The sequence below is a fragment of the Ascaphus truei genome, chromosome 3, assembly GCF_040206685.1.
Source record: "Ascaphus truei isolate aAscTru1 chromosome 3, aAscTru1.hap1, whole genome shotgun sequence".
Classification (NCBI taxonomy): Eukaryota; Metazoa; Chordata; class Amphibia; order Anura; family Ascaphidae; genus Ascaphus; species Ascaphus truei.
This window is the reverse complement of record NC_134485.1, coordinates 329074435-329095767: the sequence shown is the minus strand read 5'-3', so window position 1 is coordinate 329095767 and position 21333 is coordinate 329074435. Positions and strand designations below refer to the sequence as shown.

Here is a 21333-nt window from a genome sequence, read left to right as displayed (position 1 = left end):
GCGTGCGCAACTGCGCTCTGCAAGACACTAGTCCCTCCCCGCAGTGGGAGCAGACACAGTGAGCTCCGGACCAATACCAACCGTCGCGTCAGAGGCTCACAGAATACCCCAAGTGCGGGGTGGGAGAATGAAAAGACAGAGCGCAGAATTATGCGCAGCACAAAGGGTGAACACATAGTGTGCTGTGAAATACAAACACATAACATTATTAAAATCAATAAACTTAAAATATATATTAACAAAGAAAACATATTTGTAGAACACTCCTGTCTTAATCTCTTCTAAATGATGTTAATCGACCAGAAGGGGTAAATAAAAACTATCACTTGACATATGTATAGTCAAACCAACATCCTGATTTGTTTAGGGAGCTGATGATGGTGAGTAAATAGAGTGGATATAGAATGGCAAGCAAAGAACATGAAATTGAGTGGAGAAACCTAATATAATGTGATGATTTTAATATTAAGCATTGGCTGACTCGCGTACCACGTGACGCGTCAACGCCGAAATTCACAAGATTCTTGCAGCATCGGCTGGCTGACGCGTCACAGTACGTAGTCAGCCCTGTCGGTAGGAGGCAGCGGGGGCAGGGACCACTCGGGCAAGGGTCTGGTAGTTCGCGGCCACGCCCGCCGCCGGCCGCAGCGGGTTCGCAGCCTAAGGCCTGGGACATAGTAAACACTTTTGTGCTGCTGCTCGCTGTTGCTTGCTGTCTCTCGCTCTACCAGGAGCTTTTTGCTGTCCTGGCAGAGGAGACAGCAAGCGCGCTTAGGAGGCGGGTATCACTGTGTGTGTGTGTCACTTGGAAGCTGTCAGTGTGTGTGTGTGTGTGTGTGTGTGTGTCACTTTAAAATGGTCTGTGTGTTTGTGTGTCATTGGGGAACATATGTGTGTGTATATGTATGTGTGTATATTATATAATATTTTAAAAATGAAAAAAAAAAGACATGTGAGAATAAATTATTTATTAACATTTCAACTTTGATAAATATATTCACACACATACATCACACACACACACACACACACACATAATAATAATAATAGCATGTTCTTGTATAGCGCTGCTAATTGTATGCAGCGCTTTACAAAGACATTTTGCAGGCACAGGTCCCTGCCCCGTAGAGCTAACAATCTATGTTTTTGGTGCCTGAGGCACAAGGAGATAAAGTGACTTGCCCAAGGTCACAAGGAGCTGACACCGGGAATTGAACCAGGCTCCCCTGCAGCAATCTCAGTGTTTACTCACTGAGACACAGACACAGACACAGACACACACCTCTGTGCTGCCTCTGGTCTGGTGGCTCTGCTCACAGTAGGGAAAAAAAGGCTGCAGCCCTATTGGATGGGAGCGGTCACGTGACCGCTCCTCCGCTCCCCCAAGCGGCAACATTTTAAAACTCTCCTATCTCTTCTGATTTTCTCAGCCTCCGCATGCATCAGCAAGCCTGCGGAGGGAGAAACTATAGCCGCGCTGATTATAGATGCAGGGGCTTTGTGCATCTGTTCAGCGCGGCTCAGCCCGCCTCAGCGATGCTGATTTCACTCTGTCCTGGGCCTAAAGCTACATGGATCTTCTCACATGCTACAAGTGAGCCTGGATCCAGAGTAGTTACAATGATTCAACACTGGCTGGCACCGCATCTCCTGACAATGCCCTGCAGTCAGCTTCAATGTATAAAGGTGTTCAGGTGAAAGTTGATATTGCTTATTAGGGAACACAATAGACCAGTCTCTTCATTCACTTACACTGTAAATTGCCCTGTCTTTATATCCACTACTCCTTCTTTTTTTTTTTTTTTTATTAGATCAACTATAGTTTTTGTAATTATTTCTTTGTATTTGAGAAAATAGGCTAAATGCAAAACTTAAGTCAGACCTGAGGCAACTGTGCCTATTTGCTTTTACCTCTAGTGTCTCTGTCTCCCTCCCTCGCCCCCCCTTCCTGCTGAATAAATATGCTGTGCCTTTTATTTGAGAGATAATCCCTCCTTCAGATATTATGCAGTAGCAGCACAGTTCTGTGTGCATGTGCATGTTTGACTTGTTAGCTGGGAGCCACGTTACCACTGACCTACAGAGATTGTTCAGATATTTGGCTTTGTAACCTTTTAAAGGTGAGTGCTTTTTATGCTTTTTTTGAGTTTACAAAATAGGTTATACTGTAAGTAAACAGCATTTCAAGAAAGGGCTAAACCAATTGTGGTTTTATATAATCCAACTCCGTACTTTTTCATATAAACAAAGGGTCAATAAAGAGGTAACATATCCTCCAAAATCATCACATACTCGATAATGCCCCAAGTACAGGACCTAACTCTGTATTGTATCTTACCTTCCGAGCAACAGGGAACTTCCAAAATTTTAGTACAGGCATACCCCGCATTAACATACGCAATGGGACCGGAGCATGTATGTAAAGCGAAAATGTACTTAAAGTGAAGCACTACCTTTTTCCCCACTTATCGATGCATATACTGTACTGCAATCGTCATATACGTGCATAACTGATGTAAATAACGCATGTGTAACAGGCTCTATAGTCTCCCCGCTTGTGCACAGCTTCGGTACAGGTAGGGAGCCGGTATTGCTGTTCAGGCGCATGCCTATTGAGCTAGGTGTACTTACTCGTGAGTGTACTTAAAGTGAGTGTCCTTAAACCGGGGTATGCCTGTAATACTGTACATTGAGAAGTCAAAGGATGCTCTAACACAGGGGTGTGAAAACTTGGGGGCACATGATTTTCTGGGTGGGGTGGCGTGTCGCTTAGAGATGACTCGCACTCTTCCCCAAAGCATTTAAATGAAATGCTGAGGGAGCACGCGTGACGCCTCTGTAACTCACTTACCTGGTCAGAGACCAGTTAACGCCGGTGATCAGGTGGGTGGGGGGCACAGACTAAAAAGTTTGCGCACCCCTGCTCTAACATATGGTAACCTAACTCCAGATGTCTCTAAAACAGATTTAACCTCTTTAAAGTTTTGCAAGTGTCCCTTATAGAAATAATGCTTTTAACGCAGTGTAATAAAGGGTTTTTTCTTTTGCAAAACAAGTTCATGACTGGAGAGGTTTTTTTTAACCAAATTTTTGTATTTTCAAATATACAGAAAACAGTACATTGAACATTTGAAACATCCAGAAAATATCTTATCCTTCAATGTACTTATGGGGGGTTGGGGGGGTGGAGGTCTACATGGGGGGGAGGGGTACAGAGAAATCAAAAACATAAACTTTCAAAGAATAAGGTGGGGGGGGGAGAAATACCCACATTTTTCATACATTGAAGCTCAACACTATGTGTCGAAAGTCGGATAACAGATACAGTATATACATATATGAACAGATGGCACTCACGTGTATAATACTAATTGTTGATGCTTGTCTCATACTGTAATAAACAAATAGACAAAAATATCTTCACTGGGCAGACTTTGCAGCATGCTTTCCAGAAAGAACGAGACAGCACACAAAGTAAGATGAACTCCAAGGTTTATTGCAGGTAAGTGGCACAAAAACCCAACGTTTCGTCCTACAAACAGGACCTTTAGTAAGGGAGTGCCCCGTTTGTAGGACCGAAACGTTGGGTTTTTGTGTCAATTACCTACAATACACCTTGGAGTTCATCTTACTTTGTGTGCTGTATCGTTCTTTCTGGAAAATCTGCTGCAAAGTCTGCCCGGTGAGGATATAGATTTACTGACTATGCAGCTTAACCCAGGCTGTGTTCAAAAGCGGTGCAATGCAGCATGCATAAGCTTATAGGGGACCATGTCATATGGTTTTGAAGCAAAAGGTGGCACTCTGTGCTCATTTGCATGTCACTTCCCAGAATCCCTTGCAGCAGTGAAAGCACTGTGCTGGGTGATAATGGTGAAAGGCAGGGTTGCAGACCTGTCTAAGACTTGCGAATGAGCACACAGTAATATTTCAAATTGATAAACTGTATATATATGTGTGTGTATGTATATATATATATATATATATATATATATATATATATATATATATATAACATACGAACCAATCCAGGGACCAGTAAAGAGACAGCAAACTGCACGGGGTTAATCCAAAAGTATGTATTCACGACATAAAACACACGTAAGCCGACGTTTCGGTCTCACAGAGAGACCTTCCTCAGGGCTGTATATATATATTGTGGCAGGACGGCCTCGCGGCGGGGTCAGTAAGACGCTAGACACGGTGGGAAACGTTCAACTATAGTGGTTTATTAGCCACAACCAAAATAAATACGGGTGCACTGTCCCTTTAAGAAACTACTTTCTTGCAAATTAAAGCCTAGTCCCGTTAGGGACACTAACTCACTTCTTGAGCCCTTACTAACAGGACAGCCAGCTAATCTGGTCATGCCCAAAACATGCTATACAAACGATAACCAATAAGCATAATAAGAATAAAGTCTTATCTGTTTCAGCTCCAAACAGCAAACAGGAACACGGTTCCGGGGAGCAGGCTGTGTCCAGCCTCACAGCAATGTTTATCTTTATCCTGGGTTGGGGTCCCAGCTGGTCCCAGCAGCAAAGCTCCTCGCAGGACTGGGGACCAGAGCAGCCGCAGCTGCTACGGCTTCCAAGCCGGGAGAGTTCTCTCCAGCTTCCTGTGGAAAAACAAGCTCACCTTGTGTGAGCAACTTCCTGCTTTTTAAAGCACTTGTTTCACTGATAGTTCAGCCCCTGTTTAATTAGGCTGCAGGTGTGCTTCTTTCTGTCTGATGAGATTAACACTCAGTGATCTGGCTGCAGCATCTCTCCATTCACTGTCACAGCCTACTGAGTCAGTGACTCTGTCACATATCCCTCTCCCCAGCGAAACATTGTCCTGTGGAGCGGTCCGTGCACCATTCCCGTGCACCAGCATCTTTGTCGCCAATGTCTGACGTCGGCCCTTCCCTCCCCCTTTTTTTTTTCTTGCCTTCCAATTTAGGCATTTTCTTTTTGGGGTAATTACCAGGCCATCTGGGCCTGAGGACTGGTACCTCACTATCTCCTTTAATTCAGAAGCAAGACTGAAATCTTGTAAAACTATGGAGTCCTCCAAGGCTTGTTTGGCTTCGTTAAGCTGCACTCTTAAATCTGCAATCTTTAACTGTAATTTCCTTGATTTCGCGGCATCCGCTGGTATATCCACGCTACCTGTGTCCTTGATCTGTAAATCCTGAAGATGCATTGTTGTCCTTGTCCTTTTGTGCTCAGAGTCTCCCATATCCTGTAGAAGAGCATTGACCTCGGTCAGCTCATTGCATACACTCGCCAGTGACTGTTTGGCCTTCTCTTTTGGACCTTTCTTCCTCAGTGTACCTTCAGTGTTGGGTTCCACACCATTTATCTTCAGTACTTCAACTTGGTCGGGATTCCTTTTAACCCGAAGTACACCCCATGGCACATCTCTTTTACGGTCAGCAGACTCATAGGCTTGGGCCTTTCTGTCTTGACTCTTTAACTTACTCTGTTGGGAGATTTGCTGGACCATCTGTGCGGTCTTTCGCCTCTTATGATCACGGGCACACTTCCGTCTCATTCGCGGCTGTCTCTTCACAGTGGCTGCCCTCATGGCAAGGAATCCACTTTGTGTCCCCTGGGCACTGTAGTTTGATTGGATTCTTACTGTGCTAGTGCATCGCAATTTGACCTTCGCATTCCGTGCCTTGTGGAAAGTAGACTGTAGTTCTGCAACGGTATCACGGTCATGTTTCCTGGAGTGCCTCCCTTGTTTTATCTCTACCGCCACCTTTTCCTTGGACTGCTTCAGTAACCCAAACGTCTGTCTTGGGGTTGCAAGCTTTTCCTCCAGCTTCATCTGAGAAACCTCCTGCTGGTCAGCCGTAGAGTCCAACGTAGCGTCCCGCTCAGTCTTCAGAGCCTCAAGCTCCTTGACCAGGTCACACTTTTGTTTCTCCGCCATCTTGCGGCCAGCACACTCAGACTCCAGGTTCTTCCTCAGGTCTTGAAGCAGTCCTTCTGCCTTTCTTCTTTCACTCAGTGCGGCTGCTAGTTCATCTTCGTTAGAATTGAGTCGCGATTCTACGTCTCCTAGCAGACTCAGAGCAAGGCTTAAATCTGTCTCTCTTTCTTTATTCTGGACCTGCAGCTGCTGGTGCTCCTCCCGGACCTTGTCTAGCTCCAGCTGTAGCCGGGCCCCCTCATTGGTCGTGTAGTCCAGCCGCTTGTGGATATCAGCCATCTCGATTTCATGGTGCAACATCAGGCAAACCACCTGTCGGACGGTCACCTTCTCCCGCTCGGCGAGCTGTATCTTGCGCTCAGCAACCTGCGTTTGCAGCTCTTCAATCTGATGCTGCCAGTCCCCTCTCAGGGCCTTCACCTCTTCCCGGTGCTTACTCTGGGTTTGCATCAACGCCTCCTCCATCTTTTTGAGCTCTGCAGTTCTTGTCGCCAGTATCGCTGTTGCTTCTGTCTTCCAGGCTTCTTCTCCTTGGCATACTGACTCATGGAGATGGAGTTGCCTCTCTGCTTCTCCAGCTCTTGCTCCAGTCTTTGGACCTTCTCATGTTCCCTCTCACACAGAGTCACCTGGCTTCTAAGCTCCACCTCCAGCGATGCTCTTGTGGCGCTCAACGTGATCTTCAGCTGCTCCAGGGCGAGGCATTCTTTTTCCAGCATTTTCTCTGTATTCTGCAGAGCAGCCTGTACTTCATTTTTTTCTTGCGCCAATTGCGTCTTCACTTTCTGCGCTTGGTGAAGCTTCTCAGTCCCATCACTGACCTGACCAGTCAGGTTTAAAACCTCTTCCTTCAGGTTTATATTCTCCATTTTCACAGTCTCTATATCCCTTAGGTCCGTTTCATTGGCTTTCTTCAAAGTACCCAGCTCTGCCCCTAGCGATGCTCTTGTGGCATACAGCGTGGCCCTCAGTTCCTCATGCTGTTCTGTGGGGACATACTGGGTACTCAGCCGTTCCTGTAGCACTCGCTGCTTCTCCTTGGCTGCTTGCAGACTTGCATGTAGCTCTTGCAGCTGGCTCTGCCATAAGTGCGTTGCCTGTGTGTGCTGCTGCAGGGAGACACGTTGCATCCACTCTGCATTCTGCAGTGCTTCCTGCACCTCTAGCTTTTCCTGGATCAATTGCTTCTCCACTTTTCCTGCTTGGTGGAGCTTCTTATCACCTTTACTGATTTGATCAGTCAAGTCTGAATTTTTCTGCGTCAGACTTACATTCTCCTTCCTTACAGTCTCTAAATCCCTCAGGGCATTCTCATGGGTTTCCTTCAACATACCCAGCTCTGTGTTTAGACTGTGGCCCTCCTGGCGTGAGAGCTCCAGCTCTGTTTTGAGCGTGCTAGCTTCTTGGTGAGAAACTTCTAAGTCTTTGATGAAGTTTTGCACATCTCTCTGGGACATCTGATAGCATAGTCTCCAGTCAGGACTTGTTCTCTCTGATTCCATGTTAGCAATTGCGGTGTTGGCTTTATTCAAGCTTGTCGTCAGCTCCTCCAACTCACTCCGCAAGAGTTGCTCTGTTTTCTTTAAAGCCGCATACTCTTGTATAGCTGGGAGTATACACCTCTGTACCTCTGCATTAGCTTCTCGCTCCCTATTCAATTGTTTCTGTAAGACATCATAATCACGCTGGGCAGTTTGTAGTGCAGAAATTAAGGCCTCTTTTCCCTGGATCAAGGATTCAGCTTCCCTTTGCTCCTCCTTTTCCTTTGCCACCGTTCCTGTGACAATTCTGCCGGTCACGCCGGTCTGCAGCACATCTCGGCGCCTTTCTGACGCATGTCCTGACAGCGCAGGTTCAAGTGGCTTGGTCACTTCCCCTGTGATTTGAGGAACAGTTTTCTTTTTCTTCTTTCTTTTTGATTTATTAGCTCCAGAGATATCAGTGGTACTGGGCACACGCTCACTGGTATCAGCTTCCACATCTTGCTTGCACTCATAGGGCGTTGCTTGCTTTTGCAGCTGTTTGTCTTTGAAAATTTTGGGGCACACATCTTCAATGTGACCTACTTTGTGACAGGCCCAGCATACTAAATTCATCTGTGGGTACGGCTCTCCTCCAGGGGCCACATACGAGTCGTCATCATCATCATCATCATCGTATGGCCTGAAGGGACACTGTTTTGTATGGTTATGTACATTGCAAAACTGACACATGACGGCGGCCATTTTAAAACCCCGGATTTTTTTTTTTTCTTCACACCCGACGAGGCAGACTTTGCACAACACACATAACTTGTATGGGCTTTACAATCTTTGAACCTTCTGGGTTCTTCTTAGGGCAACATCTTTGCCAAAATTCATTTTCACTTTCTTTTTTACCAGACAGGGCAAACTTTGCTCACAGCACTTGCTAGCTGCAAATTCACTCACTTCAGCAAAAGGCATTAGCTTTACACAGCAATCCTTTCATACACGACGGGGCAAAATTTACACTCAGCGCTTGCTAGCTGTAACTTCCATGCTTCAGCAAAAAATCATTTTTTTTTTTTTTGCTTGAGTTCAGTGTCTCAACACATCTTCATCTACTGACCCCCAGAGGCGTAGCATCCCACTTCTGACACCACCTGTGGCAGGACGGCCTCGCGGCGGGGTCAGTAAGACGCTAGACACGGTGGGAAACGTTCAACTATAGTGGTTTATTAGCCACAACCAAAATAAATACGGGTGCACTGTCCATTTAAGAAACTACTTTCTTGCAAATTAAAGCCTAGTCCCGTTAGGGACACTAACTCACTTCTTGAGCCCTTACTAACAGGACAGCCAGCTAATCTGGTCATGCCCAAAACATGCTACACAAACGATAACCAATAAGCATAATAAGAATAAAGTCTTATCTGTTTCAGCTCCAAACAGCAAACAGGAACACGGTTCCGGGGAGCAGGCTGTGTCCAGCCTCGCAGCAATGTTTATCATTATCCTGGGTTGGGGTCCCAGCTGGTCCCAGCTGGTCCCAGCAGCAAAGCTCCTCGCAGGACTGGGGAACAGAGCAGCAGCAGCTGCTACGGCTTCCAAGCCGGGAGAGTTCTCTCCACCTTCCTGTGGAAAAACAAGCTCACCTTGTGTGAGCAACTTCCTGCTTTTTAAAGCACTTGTTTCACTGATAGTTCAGCCCCTGTTTAATTAGGCTGCAGGTGTGCTTCTTTCTGTCTGAGGAGATTAACACTTAGTGATCTGGCTGCAGCATCTCTGCATTCACTGTCACAGCCTACTGAGTCAGTGACTCTGTCACAATATACACACCCCTTGAGAAAGGTTCCACTCCAGAACCGAAACATTGGCACCCCCCTTGAGAAAGGTTCCACTCCGGAACCGAAAAGTAGGATTGAGCGGCCTGTTCATTTTGTATTAATGCCTAATACAGACTTTTTTGCCTATGCTGATCTGAGTGCAGTCTTCCTTTACCGGACGTGAGAATAGTAATGTTGTTATATATATATATATATATATATATATATAGATATATATATATATATATATATATATATCTATATATATATATATATATATATTGTTTACACACGAACACACACAAAAATAAGAGCGCAAATAAAGTTGAAAAAAAAAAAAAAAATAAGAGCGCAAATAACCAATAGTATATTGAAAAATATAAACAATTTATTTAGATAATAAATGCCCCTGACTTGATAAACAATTTGAGATAGATAATAAAAACATATAAATGCAATAAAAAACAATAATGATTAAAAAAACAATAGGACCAATCATAAGATGATATCCAGTAGAGGAAAAACCTGTAAACTATACACACATTAATATACTGTACAAGTGGACTAGCTCATTCAGGGGAGAGTAATGTGTAATCACCAAATACAGAATAGTCCAGAGGAAAAAACAGAGATATTTAGGCACTTCCAGTATGTAAAATGTACATAATAGTACTTGGTTTGATCTCACCAATTGCTGACCATGAGTGGTAGTAACAGGGAGTCCGTCAGCTGAGCCTCCTAAATGAAGAAAGCCACAATATTGCTGATCCGGAAGTAAACTGCAGACGAGTTCACTCGCAAACAAACGGTGCCCTATAGAGAGGGGGATGAGAAGGTGGGGAGGATAGAGGCTGCACGGCCAAACCCCGGTCCGTCAACGCACTCTTACTCCATGAGGACTTTACACTCCCTTATTAAAGAGACAAGTTGCACAATACTCAGCCCAAATGGAAAGTTGATGCTTTTGTCAGCTCTGTTTGCAAGATGCAGCACACAGCACACCACCACTCTGCATCTCCACAAATCTCCCGTCCCAGGGGTCTTTAAGCAGGGAATCCTCTACAGCTGATGGGTACCAGAAAATGACATTAACCCTACGTCTGTATGTGTAACCCGTGTTTCCCCCCCCCCCCTCCCCTACCACACCGAGAGGCCAGTATCTGGGAAGGGAGCGTGTTACCTCCCTGTTTGGTGCTTCACTTGTTGGTTCGCAGGAGGTCTGAGTGGTCTGCAGGATGTTATGAGACAGACATGACTGGTCCACAGGACTCTGGTTCTTTCATGGTGTTTCAGCACCTCCAGTAGTGATGGCTCCCACAGTGTAGGCGTCAGCACCCACCACTACACACATACCTTCTCTCAGCCCAGGGACTGACACCATAGGCTGAAGTATAATTGCAGGATCTTTATTCGCAGTATACATCTTACACAGCTTAGCAGCACAGTTTTCTGCATACACCTCAGGACTTCTGGACGGTGCTTACTTCCACTGCTCCAGGTGGTCTTGACTAGCCAGCCAATTGAACATGCTTACCCCGCAATGGGGAAGACTCATTGTTTCCACCTGCTTCATCCCTCCTTCACCCTAGCCAGGGATCAGGCAGAGACACACTCCTCCATTCTCTCTCTCCAAGGTGGAGAGGAAGACTCTTCTAGCACATCCTCACTCCATGAGGAGCTCAGAGGAACTACTCTAACTTTAGCCTACTCCCTTTAGAAACTTCCAGAAGGGGTGGGCTCATGGACTGTACCCACCTACAAGGGGCTGTACACAGGCCATGAGTCACAACAGACCTTCCTTCACTGTCCCGTGAAGCAGAAGGGGGGTCAAGAGCCCACAGATTAACGTGCTAATGCCTGGATCTTAACAGGGTTTATAAAGCAGATACACTGGGTGGAGAGGAACAGGCAAGGTTTGGACATACCCTGTTACATCCTCCCCTGGGTGAAAAACCCCAACGACCCCACTTGGGTCCGAATTTAGGGGCACTGTCTGTCATCCTGGAGACCTGCAGAATGACAGAAAAATTACATGACTTGATTAATAATGCACCATCCACTTACATCAGGGATGGTAGGAACACATAACAATGTAATCTGGTTCAAAGATAATATCTTGGGTCCGGCTTCTTAACAGGCCACCTGTCAAACTCTTCAATCCACACTGAATACACTTTGGGTACACCTGCTTCTTGGCGTACCTCTACTCGGTCTTTGAATATGCACGTCCCTATCATCCACTCCCCCATGATGATATATATCAGGGATTCTGTGATGAACTCTTTATGGCTGGTCTTTCTCTGCAAATAATCTATAACATCCAACCTTAACAATTCCCGCCGGTTGTCGTCTATGTCCTGCATGATAGGCTCAGGAACATACGGGAAATAGTACCCATGGGACTGCCTAAACTTGGTACGTATTGCTCTATCAGCTCTGCTCAGTTTGACAATTTTCCTGCCCCTTCCCTTTCCTCATAATACTCAAAACCCTGGGTCTTGCGGATTAACTTTTCTATCCAGGCTGGGAGAACCTTTAGGGAGGCGGACACCCATCTTGATTTCGTTCTCTCTTTTAAAGAGAATCTCTGCTTTTTCATCGATATTAAATGCTCCCTCTTCCCACCAATGGTCCACAATGGGACCGCTGCTCAGTATGAACCTTGTGTATCATAACTCAGGGGCATAAACTTGGAATAAGGGGTACTACCAGTGACATGGTTCTGGAGAGGTAGACTCAGATCCAGCAGTTACAGATTTGGCTGGTAAAGGGAACAAGTCACTTGCTGACCCCGATGGCAATGAAACTACTGTATAGAAGCCTCTGACAGGGACCCTGAGAACCTCTTGAAGGACTATTAGGAGCCTCTACTTCCCGGCCTTTTTTTTTTTTTTTTTAATATTTTTCCTTTATAGGTGTCAGTCTGCGTATTGGTACATGTTTACAAGCATTGGTAATCAAGCCCTCGTGGCAACGAGGCACATTACATGTACATGGTAGGGGGGCAGTTGATGATACACAATAAGCCATTTTCCCATTTACAGTGGTGAAAAAGAGAGGGGGTGACGAAGGGCGGGTGGATAGTTGGGGATGACTTGGGAAGAGAGAGGGGGGGAGGAAGGGGGGGGGGAATATAGCAGGGATGGTATGTTTTGGGGTTCGGAGTTCTGGGATCTAAGGCTGCACTAAGGTTTGTGCCAGAATCGGGGTTCCCATCCCCGGCCAAGGTTCCCAGGTTCTATAAAATTGCGGCATTTTTTGCCTCAGCATGGCCGTCAGTCTCTCCATACTCATAATTCCATCTATCCTAGTGATTACCGTTCTCCTGGAGGGGGCTTTGATTTTCTTCCAGGCCGCTGCTATGCAGCATCTGGCGGCCGTTAGGATCGCTGCTGTGAGTCTAGCTATGGGGGCAGGAAGGTCATCGACTGGTTTTCCCAGCACATAGGTCAGGGGGTCCAGTGGGATTTCTACATCCAGAGTCTCGGTCAGGAGGCTCTGGATCCGGGTCCAAAATCTTTGGATCTCCGGGCATGTCCACCAAATGTGGAACATGTCTCCCCTTTGACCACATCCCCTCCAGCACTCGTCGGGGGTGCCTGGGTAGATCTGGCTCAGTCTACTCTGGGTCAGGTACCAGTGAAATAGTATTTTGTAGATGTTTTCTTTTGTGACGGTACAAATCGATGTTTTGGTAGCTGCCTCCCAGATATCCTCCCAGTCCTCAAGGTCTATGGTAGTGTTCAGGTCTTCGTTCCACCTTTGCATATATGAGTGGTTGTGGGGGGGTTGAGCTGCCTCCAATGTTTTGTAAATCTCCGAGATGAGGCCCCTTTATCGCACTCACCCTCTCTCTACCATTCGTCAAGTCATCAGTGTACAACTGGAAACTCAACGACTCGCTCCTCAATGACCCTCAGGTGGTCAAGACGATCAAGCAAAAACTAAGCACCTTTTTCCAACTAAACAAAGGCTCGGTCCCAGCAGCAGCAGCAATGCTCTGGGAAGCGGACAAAGCCACCATTAGAGGGGAACTCATCTCGTTAGCCTCCTATAAGAAAAAACTAAAGCAAAAAGCCCAGAAAGAACTCACTGAAAAAATCCTAGCGCTAGAGCGCTTACACAAACAATCCCTCTCGAAAAAGGTGCTTAGAACCCTTGAAAAGGCAAGGGGGCCTATGCAGAGAGCAGCGAATTTTAAAATTGGCGAATTTATTAAAAAGTAGCTTTTTTGGAGAGTTTTAATCTCCATATGCAGAAAAGTACGAATTCTGCTATGTTTAACATGGATGCGTGTGGCGAGTTTAAATTGGCGAGATGCGCGCTTCAGAAATGTGTTAAAACAAATTCGCGCCTTTTTTTTTCCCTTTGCAATGGCCGCGAGCGGCAGTTTTTTTTGGCGAGGCAAAACGGAGACAATCGCGCCATTTTATTGGCGCGAACAGCCGCTAGATGCCGTTCGCGCCTCTCTGCATACGGATATTTTTAAAACTGGCGAGATTGAGGTTCTCGCCAGCCGCGAGGCGAGTTTTACAAATAGAAAAGAAAAATTGGCGCGTTTTTCGGAACTCGCCATTTTCTGCTGCTTTCTGCGCGATTTTCTCCAAAAAATGGCGAATTTCGAAATAGCGCTGCTCTCTGCATAGGCCCCAAGATCGGAACTAAAAGTGCTCCAACTTGACGAGGTAGAGAGAGCGCTGAAATGGACCAACAAGCGGTTCTACGATAGGGGTAACAAAGCAGACAAGCTTCTGGCCTCGAAACTAAGAGGCATTAAGACAAAGGCCCAGATCACAAAAATCAGGACCAAGAACGGCCAAATCTCGTACAACGAGAAAGACATCGCGCGTGACTTTGCGGAGTTCTACACAGACTTCTTGTGTGAGGGACGGGAGGTAACACTGGGTTAAGTACTCGGAGGTCCTCCTGGCGTTATCATTTAGCTGATTGGTGGGGTGGAGGTATATTGGGGGGACAGCAGAGTCATTTTGGAGGGGAGCGGCACCCAGCGCGGGCCTTGGTTTGACTGGGGAGGGGGGGGAGACCCTTCGGGGGTAGGGGGAGTTGGGGTGTGTGGGGGGGGGTGCGCACCTTCAGGGTAGGGGGGGAGCGGAAGGGGAGGGGAGCATAGGCCCCTTGCGGTGGGGGCCAAGGAGGAAGCAGGCCTATCTTTGGGGGGGAGGTGGGAGGGAGCTGGGAGTGGGGCCAATGTTTGCGCATACAACATGTCCCCTGCGGGTTGGGGGGTGAAGGGGGCCTCCGGCAGGTTGGGGGGGGGAAGGGGGCCTCCGGCGGCTGTCCCTGAAAGGGGGCGTCTGTCTGCTGAGTCCCTGTTCTCCGCTTCTGGCGTTTGGCCTCCTCAGGTTGGAGGCCTGGTGCTGGTCTCGTCCGTCGGGATCGCGAGAAGATGACCTCTGCTGGGCAGGAGGAGCAGCGCGTGGATGTTGCTCTCCTCCGCTGGTGACCAGGCCTCCATGGGTACAGTGTTGGTTCCCCTTGCATCGGGGGGGTACGGGAAGGTAAGTGGGTAGGTTACTCGGGTTTGGGGGGAGGGTGGGAGACAGGGGGGGAGGGGCGGAGGGGGGAGGGGGGTGGAGGGTGAAAGTGGGGGGAGGGGTCGGGAGAGAGGGGGCAGGGGTGGGGAGTGTGGGGGCAGGGGCAGAGACAGAGAGGGGGGTGGGGTGGGGGGTGGGGGGAAGGGGGGTGAGGAGGGAGAGGGGAGGGGAGGAAGGGGGGTGGGGTGTGGAGGGGGGGAGAAAGCTCGTGGGCTGTTATGTTGGGGCCTGCAGGGCCTGTGGGGTCTCTTAGCCGCTGGGGTCTTTAGTGGCAGCCGTCTGCTGCGGTCGTTGCAGCAGCTGGGGCACGGTTTGTGCGGGATGCTTGCGAGGGCGTCCTGTGGCTCCTTCAGCTCCGGAAGGCGGCGGGGTCGTCAGGATTCAACGAAGTCATTGGCTGGCCAGCCTATCCGATGCTCGGGGGGTTTCCTGGGGGCCCGTCTCCGTCGTCGCATCAGTGGGGGGGCGGTTGTTCTTCTGGGGAGGGGGGATCCCTAATGCTTTTAGAAAATCTTTCACATCTTCAGGGGCAGACACCGTATAGTGGCGGCCATTGCAGAGCACCACTAACTTAAAGGGGAATCCCCAGCGGTATTTAACCCCTTGGTCTCTGAGGTGGGAGGTAAGTGGTCGCATTGCGTTTCTTTTGTTTATTGTTATGCTGGACAGGTAATTGAAGAGCTGGATTGCCACTCCGTCCATCGTAACGGAGCGCAGATCTCTGGCAGCCGCCATGATTCGTTCTTTTGCAGAGTAAACGTGCATTTTGAGCACCACGTCTCTGTGCCGGTTGGGGTCTGATGGCTTCGGTCCTAGGGCTCTGTGGGCTCGGTCGGTATAAAGGTCGTGCTCGCACAGGTCGGGCACAAGCTGCAAGAAGAGTCTGCGGAGGTAGGGCTGCAGTTCCTCGTGGGTGATAGCTTCAGGGATATTTCTGAGGCGGATGTTCTGCCTCCGTTCCCTATTTTCGAGGTCCTCGAGCGCACTTTGCAGGTCGCGGATCGCCTCCCCACATCTCAAGACCTCCTCATGGGTCTCGGCCTGCTAGTTAGTTACTCCCTCCATTTTTGCCTCAAGGTCCTCCGTCCGCTCCGTCAGCGCTCCCACCTCGGTTCGTATGGTTTGGAGGGCTTTCTCCGTGTTCCTGGACCCCCTCCTCATTTTGACTATGAGGGAGTCAAAAAATTCTTTATTTAGGACGGGGGGGTCCGTCTCGATCGGGCTATGTCGGCCGCTGCGCGCCTCGTGCTCCGGTTCCTCCTCAGCGCCATCTTGCCCTGCAGGGCTGATGTCTACCAGGCGCTGTGCCAGAGCAAAGAACTTGGTGACAGGGTTTGGGTTCATCTTTTGCGCCTTCCCTGTCATCTCTCCGGTGTTTGATGTCGGGTGGGAGCCAAATTCGGGGAGTTTGGGGTGGGGGATAGTGCCTATTCTTGTAGCTATGTATGCGAGGGTGCCGGGAGCTCCTTCATTAGCAAACCATCGGCGGTGACGTCACCGGAAGTCTGACTTCCCGGCCTTTTAATACACCTGGAAACTGATTTGTTGTCATCTGAATCTGAACCATCACTTAACCACTTGTTAACATATATTTCTTCAGGGAATTTGGTCAGTACAAAACCTTGAACAGCAGGATCAATGGATTTCACACCCTGAGAACTGCACGTGGATGACGAGGCAGTGGTAGGGGCTGAGTGACTCTGGGCAAAATCCTTTAAGTCCAGTATGGGGGCAATAGCAGAAGTTGTACTTAAAGATAGGGCCAGGGACTGGGACTCAAAAACCTCTTTCTTAGGGGATACAGTCCTGGGCTTCACCTCTCTTTCAACTGGGAGGGATGCCTCAGCTGCTGCCAAGCGATGTCCTCTACCAAGTCCAGCAGGGGAAGTTATCAAGGCAGAAACACTCTTCGTTCCCTTTGCACAGGGATTCTCTTTACTGCTGCTGGCGACATCTGGTGGGGCCAGGTCTACACACACCGTTTCAGGCTCCAGCGGTAGTGTGACCAGCTCCACGGGCGCCATCTTGGTGACGTCACTCCTGGCCGTCATTCTCGCAAGACTTCCGGTATTACCACCGCCCGGCGCCATTGATGACATCACTTCCGGTGAGACCGGAAGCTCGTCACCAGACGGCGCACCGGACGAGGCCGCAACCGATGCTACCAGCGAGTAGGCCACAACCAGCTCTGCTGCAACAGAGGAACTGGACTTCTCACCCAAGGTAGGGGACGTCCAGTGTTGTCTCCGCTGGCGGTCGATTGACTCCTCAACGTTGTCTGAAGCTGTGGAGATCTCCAATGGCTCCAGAACCCCCGCTTCCGCAGGAACGGGTATGAAGGAGACAGATTTTTCTCTTGGTCAGGACTGCATGAATATACTCAAGCTGGGGAGAATTTGGCAATCGCCCTGAGTTCACGAGGTCCCAGCAAATAGACACTCTGGACCGGAACTCATCCGGGTTGTACAGTTAAGTGGGGGTCTTTCGGCCACAGGTCCCGCAGCATACAACTCGTCATCTAGGGGGGGGACCTCCGCCAGGACGTGATGACAGGGTGAGCCAATCGCCCAGGCGACAAGACTTAGGGATCCACCATGCTCCACGGTCACTCGAGGGCCCGCATTGTTGTAGGCCGCGACAGTCGCGGTAGGGCGCACGGGCCCACAGCATACCCTGCAGCTGAGGTAGGATCATTATGAAGTGGCACCGGACCACCGACGCCCCCAGCAGTGCTCACAAGGGCACACGGGCCCACAGCATCTGCGGTAGGGGGATACTGGAAAACAGTTGCACCGGTTGGTGTCACAGCTCGCAAATGCAACAGGCATGTCTATGTGGGCACTGGGCTAGCCGGCCACAGGAAATAAGTGCCACGGTGCTGGCACCGTGCTTCTATGTCGAAGGGCCCTCCAGGCAGGTGGCAATGTGCACTGATGCACCGTAGATGGTAGCTTCCTCCCACTCTCACCACTAGGCAGCCGCCAGGGAGAATGTAGTTAGCCGCTTCCAAATCAACTCGACCAGTAGATAGAGCCCTTTTTAACACAGTGAGGCCCCGCGTGTATGCAGCAGCTCTTCTCTTTAGCTCTTCCAAAACGAAATGGTTCTGGGGTCTGCGCTGCAAACCCATCCCATCTCCTACAACAGCCTCAATTGGCTGCTTCTCACTAGCTCCTCCCCTGGGTGGATGTCAGAGTTGGGGCTTCTATTACTTAGCTGGGCTTGGCTTTGACCTAGGCCAATCAGCTCACTGGGCGGTGCCTTCTTTTGGTGCCAAAAGCTTACACTTTGCTTGCAACTTTCTGCAAAACTTTGCACAGCAACCCACGGTCCCGTTTGCTTGGTGGGAATGCCATTTTGGACAGCAGTCCGCGCACATGCTCCCACCCTTGTGGTGGACGCCATTTTGGAGAATCTGGAGTAAGCATTAACCCCAGGCTAATGCATTGCACCTGGAACATGTACCACTGGCTAATACACTGCCCCACTTTGTGAGCACGAACTCTATAGAATCTGGAAAAGACACTAACCCCTGGCTAGCGCTCTGCCCCTGGAACATCTTTGAACCCCAGGCTAATAGACTGTCCCACTGTGTACAAACTAGTTAAAGTAGGGTAAACACGTGCCCTGGTGTCGCCACAGGGTATGCCCCCACTTTAGGACTATATGTGGAGTAAAGGGTAACCACGCACCCCAGTATCTTACCCTCAGGGTATGCCCTCTCGGTAAGGGTCTAGGCTTATCCCCTATCTGGTATAGCTAAATGGAGAGACTCCCCCCTTCCTCAACATGGCTGGGTGCCCAAGGTCCCTGGTGTAGCCTCAGGAGCCTGACCCCTTGCTGCATGCTTTCTGCTGCTGCCTGCTGCTCTAAAAGCCTATCCTGTCTCGCATCTCAGCAGCGCCTCCAAATGTAACCCGTCTCCCCCCCCCCTACTTCACCTAGAGGCCAGTGTGACAGGGTGAAGTCAGGTACTGATTAATATGCCTGGCAAACATATATCTGAGTCTTGCATCCAGCACTCAGAAGGTTAACCCAGGAGAAAAAGCTGGGCGATCAGGAAGTAAGAAGACACCTGACAACCAGCATGATGAGATATAAGGAAGTCTTTGCTGGTAATCAGGAGGCTGTCTCAGAGCTATCCTAGACAAGCTGCTATGCAGATGGATTCACAACTACAGTATATCTCTGAAATCACAGTAAGAACTGTTCATATTGTTTTCTGATTGTTTGATATATGTTAACGGTTTGGTAAATGGATTAGCCAGCAAGCCTGATAGATAGGCTTGCAGTGTTAGTAAGTTCTCCCAATGTGGAGCAGGATTTATTTTGCTATGTTTTGTTTATGCCTGAAAGGGACAGTGTGCCCACATGTTTAGTTATGCTGTGGAGAAGTAAAGCCACTCAAGATTTGCTTTAACCTGAAACTACACGTGTGGAGTATTTCCTGATCTCTGCTACAGGCCGTCCCGCCACAGGTGGTGTCAGAAGTGGGATTAAGACAGCCCCTGTAACCGAAGGGACACACACTTTTAAAAAAAATGGAAGAGATTTTTTCTCAGTTCCTGCGCCAGCAGGTCTGGCAAGCTGAGCAACAGGCCCAGCGAGAGGAGAGGCATGCCCAGCAAATAGAAAAGCTCCTCCAAATGCTTGGCTCCAGGCCCAGCCCCAGTCAGACCAGAGATTCCAAATAACCCACCGGTGATGCTGCTTAAAATGAAGCCAACCAAAAATCCAGAGGCATTCCTCCTCACTTTTGAAAGGGTAGCCATGGCTCACGGTTGGACAGTTGATCGCTGTGTAACGTCTCTGGCTCCAGCTCATGCAGCCTACCAGGCTCTTCCAGCTGATGAGGCTATGGACTATCAGCAAACAGAGTGTCACGCCTGTATGCCCGCAGACCTTGCTAGACCCCAGTACTGAGGTGGGAACGGTATGATACCACACACCCACAGCAGTGGGAGCAAGCCCAGAGTGTGGTATAGCATTGCTGGGCCTGTAGGAAGAGTGTTAGTATATACTTGCAACGCTTGGGGATGTCCGTAAGAATAGTCGTGTCCGTGTGCCAATGTTCAGGAGTCCAGAGGGTAGAATCGTCAGAGTATAAGCCAGGTCCTAGGAAGCCAGAGGTAAGCGAAGTGGTATACGTAGCAGGGTTCAAAGGGATACCAAAGAGCAGAGTAGTCCAGGACAAGCAGGAGTCAAAGCCAGGGAAATCCAAGATAACACAGGAGCAGGAAACAACAGGAACACAGAGGGAGCACAGCATAGGCCAGGTACACACAGGGAAACAGGAACTATGCAGAGTGGGGAAGAAGTGGACAGACAGGGGTTATAAAGGAGGGCATACCAATGGGAGAGAGGGGAGGAGTAGAGAGAGAAGTGGAAGACGACAGGGATAGGACAGGGAGAGAAGAGGAGGAGACAGAAGGGGCAGTCAGGGGAATGGCCTGTAGAGCTTGGGAGGCGGAGACATGGGGAACAGGATAAGAGAAGCATGTGTGCACGCCCTCTGTAAACTGGGGATGTGCGCGCACAGGCTGCCACACAGAGATGGCCCGCACGGACTGAGGGGAGGACGCAGGAGAGGCACGGGGCCCAGAGGAGAGGAACGCGTGCGTGACCTGTGACCGCGAGATGGCACGCAGAGGCAGAGAGGAGGGAGCAGGTGTGTCAGGGAGACCAGCGGAGGAGCGTGTGCGCGCGCCCTCTGTGGGCTGAGGGAGCGCATGCACCGGACGCGTCACCAGGCGCGCGGAACGCCGCGCCGCGGGCACCACGCAGGGAGGAGGCAACATGACGGACGCCACAACTGGGGCAGTTAATGCGGGCACTTTGGGAGAGTTTGAGCGGGGAGGATCGTAGCAGGGACTCAGGGACTCAGGGACCGCGTGGGCATGCGAGACCTGCGGGGGACGCGCTGCGGCAAAGGAAGAGAGGTAGAAGGCAATGGAGAGGAGTGGGAAGGAGTAGAAGGGGCAACAGGAGATGGGAGAGAGGGACAAGAAGGGGAAGGAATCTCCTGAGTCGTCACAGTATCCCCCCCTTGAGGATCAATTTCCGAGTGATCCAACCACGGCTTGAGGGGGGAATTTCTGATGAAATAGAGAAAGTAGAATGGGGGCATGGATGTGATGTGCAGGTACCCAGGAACGTTCCTCAGGCCCGTAGCCCTTCCAGTGTACCAAAAACTGAAGTCTAATTTTAGACAATCGAGAGTCGATGAGAGACTTTATTTCGTACTCCTGTTGGCCCAGGGTGGACACTGAATTGGGTCTCCGAGAGGGGTCCGGGAAATGAGGACTGGGAATGAATTCTTTAAGGAGGGAAACATGGAACACGGATGGAACCTTCATTGTGGGAGGAAGATCGAGACGATAGGCTACTGGATTAACCTTCTCTAAGATTTTGAATGGTCCCAAGAATCTAGGGGACAGTTTGGGTGAAGGAGTTTTGAGCCTAATATTTTTGGAAGACAGCCACACCAGATCACCAGGTTTGAAGGAAGGACCCTTTTGGCGGTGACGATCTGCCTTGGTTTTTTGTTTGGCAACCGCAGACTGTAAGGAC

The 21333-nt window shown here is 49.3% G+C and overlaps 1 protein-coding gene across 2 annotated transcripts in view; it reads left to right on the top strand.

Moving 5' to 3' along the window:
- Positions 1 to 1990: 1990 nt before the first annotated feature.
- LOC142489889 (retinol dehydrogenase 7-like) overlaps positions 1991 to 21333 on the top strand; it is a 63673-nt gene continuing 44330 nt past the window's right edge. The window contains exon 1 of one of the 2 annotated variants that reach the window (XM_075591450.1): positions 1991 to 2120. The gene's annotated coding sequence lies outside the window, so the exon portion shown is untranslated. The remainder of the gene's footprint in view (positions 2121 to 21333) is intronic. The other variant, XM_075591449.1, reaches the window with a different exon arrangement.